Raw genomic sequence first — 15,617 nt, 5'->3', positions numbered from 1 at the left:
CTTCAGACAAATTTACATTCAGCTCTTGATTGGAGTACCGGGGGGAAATTCCCACGGGGAGAACGTGCAAACTCCGCACAGACAGCACCGGTAGTTAGGATCGAACCCGGGTTTCTGGCCCTGTAAGGCTGCCTTACAGGGCCAGAGACCCGGGTTCGATCCTGACTACCGATGCTGACTGTGCGGAGTTTGCACCTTCTCCATGTGACCGCGAGGGTTTTCTCCAGGTGCTCCGGTTTCCTCCCACGCTTCAAAGACATGAGGGGTTGTAAGTTAATTGCCTTCTGTAAATTACTCGCACTGGGAAGGATGTTAGAAGTGGTATAATGTAGAACTAGTGTATGCGTGGTCGATGGCCAGAATGGACTCGATGGGCTGAAAGGCCTGTTTCCACACAGTACCACTGAATTAATACGAAACTACTTAAACCCAAAACCGAAGTACAACTAAAGTGAAACAGCAGCATGTGCGGCACGGTGGTGCGGCGGTAGAACTGCTGCCTCACAGCGCCAGAGACCCGAGTTCGATTCCAACTACGGGTGCTGTCTGTACGGAGTTTGCACGTTCTCCCCGTGACCTGCGTGGGCTTTCTCCGGTTTACTCCCACACTCCAAAGACGTACAGGTTTGTAGGTTAAATGCTTCAGTAAAATTGTAAATTGGCCCTAGTGTGTCTAGAACTTGCGGGGATCGCTGGTCGGAGCGGACTCGGTGGGCCGAAGGGCCTGTTTCCACGCTGTACCTCTGAACTAAACTAAGCTAAACGAAAAGCTAATCTAAATGCTAATCCAAAATTAAACTTTGCGAGCCAGTTCATTGGCTATATTTAAGAGGGAGTTAGATGTAGCCCTTGTGGCTAAAGGGATCAGGGGGTATGGAGAGAAGGCAGGTACAGGATACTGAGTTGGATGATCAGCCATGATCATATTGAATGGCGGTGCAGGCTCGAAGGGCCGAATGGCCTACTCCTGAACCTATTTTCTATGTTTCTATGTAAACGAAACGAAAAAACATACACAATGGAAGAAGGAACTGCAGATGCTGGTTTAAACCGAATATAGACACAAAAAGCTGGAGTAACTCAGCGGGACAGGCAGCATCTCTGGAGAGAAGGAATGGGTGACATTTCAGGTCGAGACCCTGTACACTATCTTGAGCCTCCATGAGTTGAAGGTGGTGCTGCAGTTCTTTCAAGCACCAGCAGAGGGAGGTGGGGCTCTCCTTTGCATCAGATTCACAGCTCGTCTCCTCAACTTCCTCAATGTAAATAAGAAAACAAAACTGCTGGACACAAACAGACTTTCCCCCACAGTTTTACTCCAGGCTCATTACCCTGCCAAAGAAAGTCTTGCCATCCGTTGGCCAGAAGCCCGAAAGAGGGGAATTAAGGGAATACGGGAAAGAGACTTAAATCGTCTCAAAATAACCATCAACAGAGTACTTCACTAACGTACCGCATTGATTTACTACAATAACATTGAAAAGATACAGATCACCACAAAGATTAATGTGAGGATTAATCTGCTGCATTACTCCAGCACTTTGTCTTTTTTTGTTGTTGTAAACCAGCATCTGCCGTTCCTTGTATAAGTTCATAAGTTCTAAGAGCAGAATTAAGGGGCTGCCCCACTTGGGCGACCTAATTGGCGAGTTTAGAAGAACTTAGGAGAGTTTGAAAAAATGTCATGTTGAAGACCTCCTTCGACTATGTTGAAGACCAGCTTCAACTAGTGACAACTAGCTTTGGGAAAATTGGACACCGAATAGTGGAGTGAAGACGACCTCCTTCGATCTCTTTCGACTCTGATGAAGACTATCTCAGACTACCTTCGACTACCCTCGATTACCTACCACTAACATGCCGACCTACTACAACTAAGCCTACGAGTAAAAAAAAGTATCGATTTTTTCCATGGCGACCTTTTTTTACTCGCGGGCATTTTTTAACATATTGAAAAAAACGCCGCGACCTAGCTGAGGCCTCGAGTACGCGGAGACCACTCTCGAGCACGGAGGAGAGTTACGAAGACCTCCTACGACCTTGTGTCGACCATGATGCGAGTATGAGTCGAGGGCAAACTCGTCAGAACTCGCGCTAGAGGTCGCCCAAGTGGGACAGCCCCTTTAGGCCATTCGGCCCATCAGGTCTACTCCGCCATTCAGTCATGGCTGATCTATCTTTCCCTCTCAACCCCATTCACCTGCCGTCTCCCCATAACCCCTGACACCCGCACTAATCAAGAATCTATCTATCTCTGCCTTAAAAATACCTTTTGACTTGGCCTCCACGGCCTTCTTTGGCAATGAATTCCACAGATTCACCACCCTGTGACTACAGAAATTCCTCCTCATCTTTCTAAAGGAACGTCCTTTTATTCTGAGGCTGTGCCCTCTGGTCCTAGACTCTCTCACTAGTGGAAACGTCCTCTCCACATCCACTCTATCCATTATCTCCACCATAAAGATTGTGATGAAACATGAAACATGTCGATGATGAATGTCTTTCTTTGCAATAGAACAGAAGAGAACAGAACAGATCAGTGCAGGACAGGACAGGACAGGCCCTTCTGCCCACAATGTCTATGCTGAACATGATGCCTCGCTGAACTGATCTCCTCTGCCTGTACATGACCAATACCCCCCCATTCCCTGCACTTCCAGATGCCTATCTAAAACCCTTTTAAACGCACCTATTGCATCTGCCCTCACCACACCCCCGGCAGTGCGTTCCAGGCGCCCACGACCGAGGTGAGAGGGGAAACGTTTTAAAAAGTGCGGGGCTAGTTTTTTGTTTTTTTTTACTAACAGAGGGTGGTGAGTAGGGTTTGCCAACTGTCCCGTATTAGCCGGGACATCCCGTATATTGGGCTAAATTGCTTCTTCCCGTACGGGACCGCCCTTGTCCCGTATTTGACCGCTACTACTCGGGTCGAGGGGACTGTCGGGTCGGAGCGCCGTGTCCGGCCCCGCCTCACCCGTCCCGACGTAGTGCAGCCCATGGAGTGCAGCAGCAGCAGCAACGCCTCGCCCGTGGCCCCGTCGGTCGGCAGCCCGGCCAGCTGTTCGACCTTCGGACCTTCGCTTACCGCCAACACCCCCCACCACCCCTCCTTCTGACGGCCGATCATCGGTTCATGAGTTGAATGGGGTGGCGGACATTTGGCCCGGGCCAAAACTCCTCACAACTGGCCCCGCCGGCTGGGCTTTGTGTGCAGTCCAGCACCCGGGGCCAACTCATCATTCATCCAGCCACGGCCGAGTGGGTCAAGGAATTGCCCTCGGGAATTTATCCCATATTTTGACATTTTGTCCCTTATTTGGGAGTGAGGAAGTTGGCGACCGTAGTGGTCTCCTGGAACTCGCTACAACCTCCGACCTCCGACCTCCGACCTCCGACCTCCAACCTGATGGCTGTGGGGAAGAAGCTGTTCTTAAAACTGGACTTTACAGTTTTCAGGCTCCTGCACCTTCTTCCCGATGGCAGGGGTGGCAATAGACAATAGACAATAGACAATAGGTGCAGGAGTAGGCCATTCGGCCCTTCGAGCCAGCACCGCCATTCAATGTGATCATGGCTGATCATCCACAATCAGTACCCCGTTCCTGCCTTCTCCCCATATCCCCTGACTCCGCTATTTTTAAGAGCCCTATCCAGCTCCCTTTTGAAAGCATCCAGAGAACTTGCCTCCACCGCCCTCTGAGGCAGAGAATTCCACTCTCTGTGAGAAAAAGTGTGAGAACTCGCCACTCTCTGTGAGAAACAGTGTTTCCTCGTCTCCGTTCAAAGTGGCTTACCCCTTATTCCTAAACTGTGGCCCCTGGTTCTGGACTCCCCCAATATCGGGAACATGTTTCCTGCCTCTAGCGAGTCCAAACCCTTAATAATTCCTCACTGCATCTTCTGGTGACTGCTCACACAGCCTTTAAATAATTGAAGTTAGACACAAAACGCTGGAGTAACTCAGCGGGACGGGCAGCGTCTCTGGAGAGAAGGAATGGGTGACGTTTCGGGTCGAGACCCTTCTTCAGACTTCCGCCAGTCTGCCTTCCACGGCCTTGTTTCCCAGCCCCTGTGCGGGCCGGTTTTACCTTCTCCCCAGAATCCACAAACACAACTTCGCTGGCATGCCATCTTCGCCTTTAAATAATTCACTGACAAGCCAACTCCTCACGCACGAGGTGGTTACTGGACTCGTCCCCTGCCTGTAAATCATCCTCCCTACTGTCCAGGACAAAAGACGCCCGCAATATTAGAAGTGAGAATTAATCTATCAGAGAGTGGTGGACATTGCCCAGTCCATCGCGTTCTCTCACCTCCCCACCATCGAAGGGATCTACTGGTGTCGCTGCCTAACAAAGGCAGCCAGCAACGTCACAGACCCACCCACAACACCCTGGCCACGCTCACATTTCAAAGTAAGCATGCAGGTACAGCAGGCAGTGAAGAAAGCGAATGGCATGTTGGCCTTCATATCAAGAGGAGTTCCGTACAGGAGCAAAAAGGTCGTTCTGCAGTTGTACAGAGCCCTAGTGAGACCACACCTGGATTATTGTGTGCAGTTTTGGTCCCCTAATTTGAGGAAGGACATCCTTGCTATTGAGGGAGTGCAGCGTAGGTTTACAAGGTTAATTCCCGGGATGGCGGGACTGTCGTATGCTGAGAGAATGGAGCGGCTGGGCTTGTACACTCTGGAGTTTAGAAGGATGAGAGGGTCTGAAGAAGGGTTTCGGCCCGAAACGTCGCCTATTTCCTTCGCTCCATAGATGCTGCTGCACTCGCTGAGTTTCTCCAGCATTTTTGTGTACCTTAATAATCTTATATATTTCAATAAGATACCTCTCATCCTTCTAAACTCCAGAGTGTACAAGCCCAGCCGCTCCATTCTCTCAGCATACGACAGTCCCGCCATCCCGGGAATTAACCTTGTAAACCTACGCTGCACTCCCTCAATAGCAAGGATGTCCTTCCTCAAATTAGGGGACCAAAACTGCACACAATACTCCAGGTGTGGTCTCACTAGGGCCCTGTACAACTGCAGAACGACCTTTTTGCTCCTGTACGGAACTCCTCTTGATATGAAGGCCAACATGCCATTCGCTTTCTTCACTGCCTGCTGTACCTGCATGCTTACTTTGAAATGTGAGCGTGGCCAGGGTGTTGTGGGTGGGTCTGTGACGTTGCTGGCTGTCTTTGTGAGGCAGAGACTCCAGTAGATCCCTTCGATGGTGGGGAGGTGAGAGCCCGCGATGGACTGGGCAATGTCCACCACTCTCTGATAGATTAAATCTCACTTCTAATATTGCGGGCGTCTTTTGTCCTGGAGGGTAGAGAGGATGATTTACAGGCAGGGGACGAGTCCAGTAACCACCTCGTGCGTGAGGAGTTGGCTTGTCAGTGAATTATTTAAAGGCGAACACGACATGCCAGCGAAGTTGTGTTTGTGGATTCTGGGGAGAAGGTAAAACGACAAGGTCGGAGGCCGTGGAAGGCAGACTGGCGGAAGTCTGAAGAAGGGTCTCGACCCGAAACGTCACCCATTCCTTCTCTCCAGAGACGCTGCCCGTCCCGCTGAGTTACTCCAGCGTTTTGTGTCTAACTTCAATGATTTAAAGGCTGTGTGAGCAGTCACCAGAAGATGCAGTGAGGAACAAGGTTTTTTGCACATTAAACATCTTGGCCCAAGGCCATAGAATCACTTTATCCATTAAACATTCAGCACAGCTCCCTGCATTCGCAAGAAGGATCCAGGGAGCAGTATGGAATTTTTAAAATGCCCAGCAATAGAATTATTGAGTTGTACAGCATGGAAAATGGCCCTTACCCACACCGACCATCAGTTCATAAGTTCTAGGAGTAGAATAAGGCCTTTCGGCCCATCGCCTGAGACCCGGGTTTGATCCTGACTATGGGGGCTTGGCTGTACCTTCTCCCCGTCACCCGCGTGGCTTTTTTCCCCACCCCCGAGATCTTCGGTTTCCTCCCACACTCCAAAGACGTACAGGTTTGTAGGTTAACTGGCTTGGTATAAATGTCAATTGGCACAAGTGTGTGTGGGATAGTTTGTGTGTGGGGGTCGCGGGTCGGCACGGACGCGGTGGGCTGAAGGGCCTGTTTTCGCGCTGTATCTCTAAACTGAACTAAACGATTTGCATCTTTGTAACCCTGTTATTTAAAGTTATTATTTTTTAAAAATTGGTAATGCCTGTTTCTTTCAAATTAGCTGATGAGGCTCAAGAGAAGTTTACAGGTCAGAGTGCAAGGTGAAAAGCCGCTCCATTAAGTTATTTAGTGATTGGAGCAGAATTAGGCCATTCAACTCATCGAGTCTACGATGCCATTCAATCATGGCCGATCTATCTCCGCATCTCAACCCCATTCTCCTGCCTTCTCCCCATAACCCCTTACACCCGTAATCTGTCAATCTCCGCCTTAAATATAGCCTTTGCCTTGGCCTCCACAGCCGTCTGTGGCAATGAATTCCACAGAATTCCTATGAATTTCCAAAGTACGGTAGATGCCCCAAGCACACTAGTCCCACCTGCCTGCATTTGGTCCATTTCCTTCTAAACATGTCCTATCCATGTACCTGTCCAAATGTCTTTTAAATGTTGCGATAGTCCCGGCCTCAACGGCCTCCTCCGGCAGCTCGTTCCATTCACCCACCACCCTTTGTGTGTAAAAAAAAATGACTCCTGGGGTTACTATTAAATCTTTCCCCCTCCTCACCTTAAACCCATGTCCTCTGGCTCTCGATTCCCCTACTCTGGGCAAGAGACACTGAGTGTCTACCTGATCTATTCCTCTCATGATTCTGTACACCTCTAGAAGATCCTTCCCCTCATCCTCCTGCGCTCCGAATAGTCCCAGCCTGCTCAACATTCTCCCTGTAGCTCAGTCTTCTCGAGTCCTGGCGACATCCTTGTAAATCCTATGACATGGTGCCCAGAACTGAACGCAAATACCCACCTGCCTTTTGTGTGGAAAAAAGTTGCCCCTCAGGTTCCCTCGCGCCTCAACTCGATGTCCTCTGTAATGCTGAGAGGCAGCAACACTACCCGCTGCACCACCGCACTGGGTTAATCCCCTCAGCTTCTGCCTTCCCAGTAACGTGAATATGGAGGGATCTGGGTACCTTGGGAAATGGCGGGTGTCCGTGAGAGACTGGGCTTCACTGATGCTGACAATACGTTGCAAGGCGCTGGAGACCCATGTGACCCACATGGTGCCACTAAGTCTGGACCTGTGGAGAAGCTCCAGGAAGCTTCTGCCCATGTGACCCACCTGTGGCCACTAAGTCTGGACCTGCGGAGAAGCTCCAGGAAGCTTCTGCCCAAGTGACCCACATGTTGCCACTAACTCTGGACCTGTGGAGAAGTTCCAGGAAGCTTCTGCCCAAGTGACCCACATGTTACCACTAACTCAGGACCTGCAGAGAAGCTCCAGGAAGCTTCTGCCCAAGTGACCCACCTGTGGCCACTAACTCTGGGCCTCATAAAGAGGTTTTTGTTACGTTTCAATACACTGACGCTTGTTCCGTGTCTGCGATTGGTTTAGGGGAGTTTTATGTTTCTACTTTGTTTCTCTATCTCCCAGCCGGCGCCCGTGATTGGTCCGGAGAGGTTGCCTTCCTCCGTCTGTTTCTACTTTGTTCTGCTGAATAGGTGCCGTGATTGGGCTAAAGGGGTCGCCTCCCCCTGTACTTTCGCCCCGTTAGTTTCCCCCCACTGTATAGGGTATAAAAGGGGTGATCGTTTCATTGGGGTGGGGGGGTCGATTGTCTTTCCTGCTGTTCTGTTCAGTGGCTTACGGAAGCAGACTAGGGACAGAGTATCCCGGGATGGCGGGACCATCATATGCTGATAGATTGGAGCGGATGGGCTTGTATACTCTGGAGTTTAGAAGGATGAGGGGGTTCTTATTGAAACATATAAGATTATTAAGGGTTTGGACACGCTAGAGGCAGGAAACATGTTCCCAATGTTGGGGGAGTCCAGAACCAGGGTCACAGTTTAAGAATAAGGGGTAATCCATTTAGAACGGAGATGAAGAAACACTTTTTCACACAGAGAGTTGTGAGTCTGTGGAATTCTCTGCCTCAGAGGGCGGTGGAGGCTGGTTCTCTGGATACTTTCAAGAGAGCTCGATAGGGCTCTTAAAGATAGCGGAGTCAGGGGATTTGGGGAGAAGGCAGGAACGGGGTACTGATTGTGGATGATCAGCCATGATCACATTGGATGGCGGTGCTGGCTCGAAGGGCCGAATGGCCTACTCCTGCACCTATTGTCTATTGTACCTTCGAGCTGTTAGTTTCCCGCCACTGTATTAGGGTATAAAGGGATGATAATTTTGTTGGGACGGGGTGGGGGGGGGGGGGGTCCGCTGTTTATCCTTCTGTTCTGCCTGCATTTGGCCCATTTCCTTCTAAACATGTCCTATCCATGTACCTGTCCAAGTGTCTTTTAAATGTCGGAGGCTGGCCCCGCGGTGCTGTATACAGTGTTTGACTCAGTGGTTTACTGGAAGCAGACTAGGGAGAGAGTATTAGATCCGGAATTAACAGTTGCATCTCAGAGTCTGTTTTCTTTCACCCATGCATGGCACAGAGGCCAGAGAGAAGATCTTGGCAGTGGTCTCAGCGAGGCAGGGTTGATTGATTTACAATCGGCGCCAGCACATCCGTGGTCGACCCTCGGGAACATTTATTTTCCCACGTTGCCAGACCAACGTAACACAGGAGCGAGGATGCATGTGAACAGACACTCAAGGAACATGTTGGCAGTTTGCAGACACCGAACAAGATGGAACGATTGGCTTCCTTAAAAGGCAACAAATGTTTTGGACGTTACTTTGGAGATATAGCGCGGAAACAGGCCCTTCGGCCCGCCCAGCCAGCACTGACCAGAGATCCCCCGCACATTAACACTACCCTACACCCGCACTTGGGCCAATTTACAATTTGATCCAAGCCAATTAAACGACAAACCTGCATGTCTTTGGAGTGCGGGAGGAAACCAGAGCACCCGGAGAAAACCCACGCAGGTCACAGGGAGAAAACGTACAAATACCGTACAGGCAGCATCAATGGTCAGGATCGAGCTCGGGTCTCTGGCGCTGTGAGGCAGCAACTCTACCGCTGCGCCACCGTGCCGCTCAGTGTAACCTACTCCTCCTACACTCTTGTAATTCCGTGGTCCGAGAATATGGATGCTATTATTAAGAAAGCACATCAGCGCCTCTACTTCCTGAGGAGATTACGGAGAGTCGGTATGTCAAGGAGGACTCACTCTAACTTCTACAGGTGCACAGTAGAGAGCATGCTGACCGGTTGCGTCATGGCTTGGTTCGGCAACTTGAGCGCCCTGGAGCGGAAAAGACAACAAAAAGTAGTAAACACCGCCCAGTCCATCATCAGCTCTGGCCTCCCTACCATCGAGGGGATCTATCGCAGTCGCTGCCTCAAAAAGGCTGGCAGTATCATCAAGGACCCACACCATCCTGGCCACACACTCATCTCCCCGCTACCTTCAGGTAGAAGGTACAGGAGCCTGAGCCTGTACTCCTGTACAGGAGGTTCAGGAATAGCTACTTCCCCACAGCCATCAGGTTATTAAACTTAACTGAAACAAATCTCTGAACATTAATAAACCATTATCTGTTTATTTGCACTTTATCTGCTTATTTATTGACGTGTGTATATATTTATATAATGGTATATGGACACACTGATCTGTTCTGTATTCATGTCTACTATGTTCTGTTGTGCTGAAGCAAAGCAAGAATTTCATTGTCCTATCTGGGACACATGACAATAAACTCTCTTGACTTGACTTGATTCTGTTTATTCTGTTGATTCTGAGGGGGGATCTTATAGAAACTTACAAAATTCTTAAGGGGTTGGACAGGCTAGATGCAGGAAGATTGTTCCCGATGTTGGGGAAGTCCAGAACAAGGGGTCACAGTTTAAGGATAAGGGGGAAATATTTTAGGACCGAGATGAGAAAAACATTTTTCACACAGAGAGTGGTGAATCTCTGGAATTCTCTGCCACAGAAGGTAGTTGAGGCCAGGTCATTGGCTATATTTAAGAGGGAGTTAGATGTGGCCCTTGTGGCTAAAGGGATCAGGGGGTATGGAGAGAAGGCAGGTATAGGATACTGAGTTGGATGATCAACCATGATCATATTGAATGGTGGTGCAGGCTCGAAGGGCCGAATGGCCTACTCCTGCACCTATTTTCTATGTTTCTATGTTTATAATCTAAACTCAATGCAGGGAAGGAATTTCTCTGTACCTGCAGTAGATACATGCGGCAATGAAGTATCATTGAAAGATTACACTTAACAGAGAAGTAAATCTAATAAATACAAATAAATATATAAATAACACTACAAATTATGATTGACACTTCAAACAAATCGCCTCAGCTGCTCAATTACCCAAAGAGCTGTGGCAATGTTTCTAAATATTAAATCATTTTTAAAATGTGTTGTAAAAATGTATATATATTTTAAATAAATGAAAAAGCACTTGTAGAAATGACACTGTATCACCTAGAGTGATACAGTGTGGAAACAGGCCCTTCGGCCCAACTTGCCCACACTGGCCAACATGTCCCAGCTACACTAGTCCCACCTGCCTGTGCTTGGTCCATATCCCTCCAAACCCGTCCTATCCATGTACCTGTCTAACTGTTTCTTAAACGTTGCGATAGTCCCAGCCTCAACTACCTCCTCTGGCAGCTCGTTCCATACACCCACCACTCTTTGTGTTCAAAAGTTACCCCTCAGATTCCTATTAAATCTTTTCCCCTTCACCTTAAACCTATGTCCTCTGGTCCTCGATTCCCCTACGTTGGGCAAGAGGCTCTGTGCATCTACCCGATCTATTCCTCTCATGATTTTATACACCTCTCTAAGATCACCCCCTCATCCTCCTGCGCTCCAAGGAATAGAGTCCCAGCCTACTCAACCTCTCCCTGTAGCTCAGACCCTCGAGTCCCGGCAACATCTTTGTAAATCTTCTCTGTACCCTTTCCAGCTTGACAACATATATTTGGATACAACTTTATTTAAGGTCAATGCCAGTGAGGATGAGATAGATGCTATATAAATGTAGAAACAAGGAACTGCAGATGCTGGTTTACACAAAAGGGCACAAAGTGTTTTAGTTTAGAGGTATAGCGTAGAAACAGGCCCTTCAGCCCACAGAGTTTGCGCTGACCAGCGATCACCGGCACATTCGTTCTATCCTACACATAGGGACAATTTACAGAAGCCAATTCACCTACGAACCTGCACGTCTTTGTAGTGCGGGAGGAAACCGGAGCTCCCGGAGAAAACCCACGGGGAGAACGTACAAACTCCGCACAGGCAGCACCTGTAGACAGGATCGAACCCCGGGTCTCTGGCGCTGTAAGGCAGCAACTCTACCGCTGCGCCACCGCGCCGCCCAACTACGCACGGTGCTGGAGTAACTCGGCAGGTCAGGGAGAGTGGATCATCTCTGGCTCTCTAGGGACACTGCCTGACCCGCTGAGTTACTCCAGCACTTTGTGTCCTTTTTTCCCAATGAATGAATGAATGAATAAGTCTATCGGCCAAGTATTCACATACAAGGAATTTGCCTTGGTGCTCCGCCCACAAGTGACAACATGACATAGTGACAGTTCGGAATGACACATAAAACATTAAACATTAATAATAAAACAGTAATTAACAATACACATGTATACACAGCCCGGCACGGTGGCGCAGCGGCAGAGTTGCTGCTTTACAGCTCCAGAGACCCAGGTTCGATCCTGACCACGGGCGCTGTCTGTACGTTCTCCCCGTGACCAGAGTGCTCCGGTTTCCTCCCACACTCCAAAGACGTGCAGGTTTGATGGTTAATCAGCTTTGGTAAGAATTGTAAATGATCCCAAGTGTGTGTAGGATAGTGTGCTAGTATACGGGGTGATCGCTGGTCGGCACGGACCCGGCGGGCCGAAGGGCCTGTCTCAAAACTAAACTAAACTAGGTGGCCCTTTATAAAGCATTTTTAATATGGAAGTTTCTCTGAATCAGTTTTGTATTTTACAGATGAGACGTTAAACTGAAGCAAATTTTTTCTTTCATACAAGACTCAATGGGCTAGAAATTTTGCCTCACTGATTTTTGATTTAAAGCCCTCATCAAAGTAGAGAAAGGGATATAATGGGAGCAGAATACAGAGCTCTCAGTTCAAGTTATTCATTCAATGATTGCAGTGATTGAAAGACTTAGTGCTGAGCTGGGACTGACTGAGAGAAGGGTCTCTCTCTTTACATTAGACCAATACCGTAAGCAATTATGTGTAGGAAGGAACTGCAGATGCTGGTTTAAACCAAAGATAGACACACAAAGATGGAGTAACTCAGCGGGTCAGACAGCATCTCTGGAGAGAAGGAATGGGTGGCGTTTCAGGTCGGGACCAGTGTACTTGGCAAGAGATTTTTATGATCTTCAAAAATACCATTATCTTATAACATTTCTTAAAAATGGGTACAAGGGTTTGGGAATTTTTTTACTCCATATTCCTTCTGCCAATAAGTTATATCAGATTACTGTAATAACTATCTTATTTGGATGCTGTGGTTTAGTTTCCCACAAGATGTATTTAGAACGTTGATCCCACTTCAAGTGATCCTGAGAGTGAATAAAGAGACACGACTAACTTGGCCCATTTAGGACCCAACCTGCCAAACTAGTGCAGGTCCTCCACTGATATTAACCAGCTGGTGTGCCGGCACCTCCTTTAAGCCAGAAAAAATCCCCCCAACCCCCTTGGAAGTCCCCCCGTAAATGTGGCACCTAGGCCAGGCAAGCTGGCCAATTAACCTACAAACCTGCGCGTCTTTGAAGTGTGTGAGGAAAGCGTGGTGGAAAAAAAAGGGCCACAGGGAGAACGTGCGAACTCCACACAGACAGCACCCGAAGGTCAGGATCGAACCCGGCTCCCTGGCGCTGTGAGGCAGCAGCTTACACCCCTTACAGCATGCGCGTTGCTAACTCACAAACCTGCAAGCTTTGATTCAGGACTTCAGGAACAGCTAGATGCATCTCAGGTGGAGTCATTCTCTGTTTCCACAGCCCATTATCAAGTCACCACAAAGAGCTCAGTTGGACTTCAATTAAATATGAAGCGCCTCTGGTAATAATTGCAGGGAATTGCAGGGCAGTAGATGAATGAACAATTAATTATTCAGAGGAGGAACCGCAGGAATTGCAGTACCTCTCAAAAATGCTTCGAAACTCACTATTCATTATTAGACAATAGACAATAGGTGCAGGAGTAGGCCATTCGGCCCTTCGAGCCAGCACCGCCATTCAATGTGATCATGGCTGATCATCCCCAATCAGTACCCCGTTCCTGCCTTCTCCCCATATCCCCTGACTCCGCTATTTTTAAGAGCCCTATCGAGCTCTCTCTTGAAAGCATCCAGAGAACCCGCCTCCACCGCCCTCTGAGGCAGAGAATTCCACAGACTCACCACTTTCTGTGAGAAAAAGTGTTTCCTCGTCTCCGTTCTAAATGGCTTACTCCTTATTCTTAAACTGTGTGGCCCCTGGTTCTGGACTCCCCCAACATCGGGAACATGTTTCCTGCCTCTAGTGTGTCCAAACCCTTAACAATCTTATATGTTTCAATGAGATACCCTCTCATCCGTCTAAAGCCCAGCTGCTCCATTCTCTCAGCATATATCAGTCCCACTATCCCGGGAATTAACCTTGTAAACCTACGCTGCACTCTCAAAGGATAGACATTCCTTGTCTAATACCCTCAGTAGCAACAATATCACTCCCCTGACACTCACAAGCTTTGAATTCAACCGGAGTCCACTTACAGAAAAAAATCCTGTTTTTATTCTACTTCTATGCCCAAAGTATCTGATTAAAATAACATTTCTCGCATGTGTGTAGCTGTTACAAGAGTCTTTCAATCACAATGGGATGACAGCAGATTAATAAAGCACAATTTCCTGTCAGCAAGTGGGCAGATTAATTGCTCTTCACCAAATTATTCTGCCAGCTACTGTATTGAAATTATTCAAGTATGAAATCTTCTGCCAACCATAGTCAGTGTGACTTCACCCCCACTCGAATTTTCCCTGCATTTTACACAAGGAAATTTCCTTTGATTCTTCCGGCTGAGATGAGAACCTCGTTACCTGGTTTAGATTAGTTTAGTTCAGAGATACAGCTCGGAAACAGGCCCTTCGGCCCATCGGGTCCACACCGCCCAGCGATCCCCGCACGTTAACACTATCCCACACACACACTAGGGACAATTTAACACTTATACCCATTACAATTAACCTACAAACCTGTACGTCTTTGGAGTGTGGGAGGAAACCAAAGATCTTGGGAAAAACCCACCCAGGTCACGGGGAGTGGGTGTCTTCTCTGGTGATGCTCTGCCAGGCCTGTATTGCAGCCATCTTTAGCTTATGCTTGTTTTGGGGGCTAGTCCCCTTCAGTTTTCTCTTCAGCATATAAACGGCATGCACAATTGGGTTCAGATCGGGTGATTGACTTGGCCACTCAAGAATTGGCCATTTTGTAGCTTTGAAAAACTCCTTTGTTGCTTTAGCAGCATGTTTGGGATCATTGTCTTGCTGTAGAATGAACTGCCGGCCAATGCGTTTTGAGGCATTTGTTTGAACTTGAGCAGATGGGATGTGTCTATACATTTCAGAATTCATTATGCTACTACCATCAGCAGTTGTATCATCAATGAAGATAAGTGAGCCAGTACCTTCAGCAGCCATACATGCCCAGGACATTACACCCCCACCACCGTGTTTCACAGATGAGGTGGTATGCTTTGGATCTTGGGCAGTTCCTTTTCTCCTCCATACTTTGCTCTTGCCATCACTCTGATACAAGTTAATCTTCATCCCATCTGTCCACAAGACCTTTTTCCAGAACAGTGGTTGCTCTTTGAAGTACGGCTTGGCTTGGCTTGGCTTGGCTTGGCTTGGCTTGGCTTGGCTTGGCTTGGCTTGGCTTGGCTTGGCTTGGCTTGGCTTGGCTTGGCTTGGCTTGGCTTGGCTTGGCTTGGCTTGGCTTGGCTTGGCTTGGCTTGGCTTGGCTTGGCTTGGCTTGGCTTGGCTTGGCTTGGCTTGGCTTGGCTTGGCTTGGCTTGGCTTGGCTTGGCTTGGCTTGGCTTGGCTTGGCTTGGCTTGGCTTGGCTTGGCTTGGCTTGGCTTGGCTTGGCTTGGCTTGGCTTGGCTTGGCTTGGCTTGGCTTGGCTTGGCTTGGCTTGGCTTGGCTTGGCTTGGCTTGGCTTGGCTTGGCTTGGCTTGGCTTGGCTTGGCTTGGCTTGGCTTGGCTTGGCTTGGCTTGGCTTGGCTTGGCTTGGCTTGGCTTGGCTTGGCTTGGCTTGGCAAGGCAAGGCAAGGCAAGGCAAGGCAAGGCAAGGCAAGGCAAGGCAAGGCAAGGCAAGGCAAGGCAAGGCAAGGCAAGGCAAGGCAAGGCAAGGCAAGGCAAGGCAAGGCAAGGCAAGGCAAGGCAAGGCAAGGCAAGGCAAGGCAAGGCAAGGCAAGGCAACTTTATTTATATAGCACATTTCATACACGAGGCAGACTCAAAGTGCTTCAC

The sequence above is a fragment of the Amblyraja radiata genome, chromosome 24 (assembly GCF_010909765.2).
Source record: "Amblyraja radiata isolate CabotCenter1 chromosome 24, sAmbRad1.1.pri, whole genome shotgun sequence".
In the NCBI taxonomy this organism is placed as follows: Eukaryota; Metazoa; Chordata; class Chondrichthyes; order Rajiformes; family Rajidae; genus Amblyraja; species Amblyraja radiata.
Note: the sequence above shows the minus strand (reverse complement) of the source record.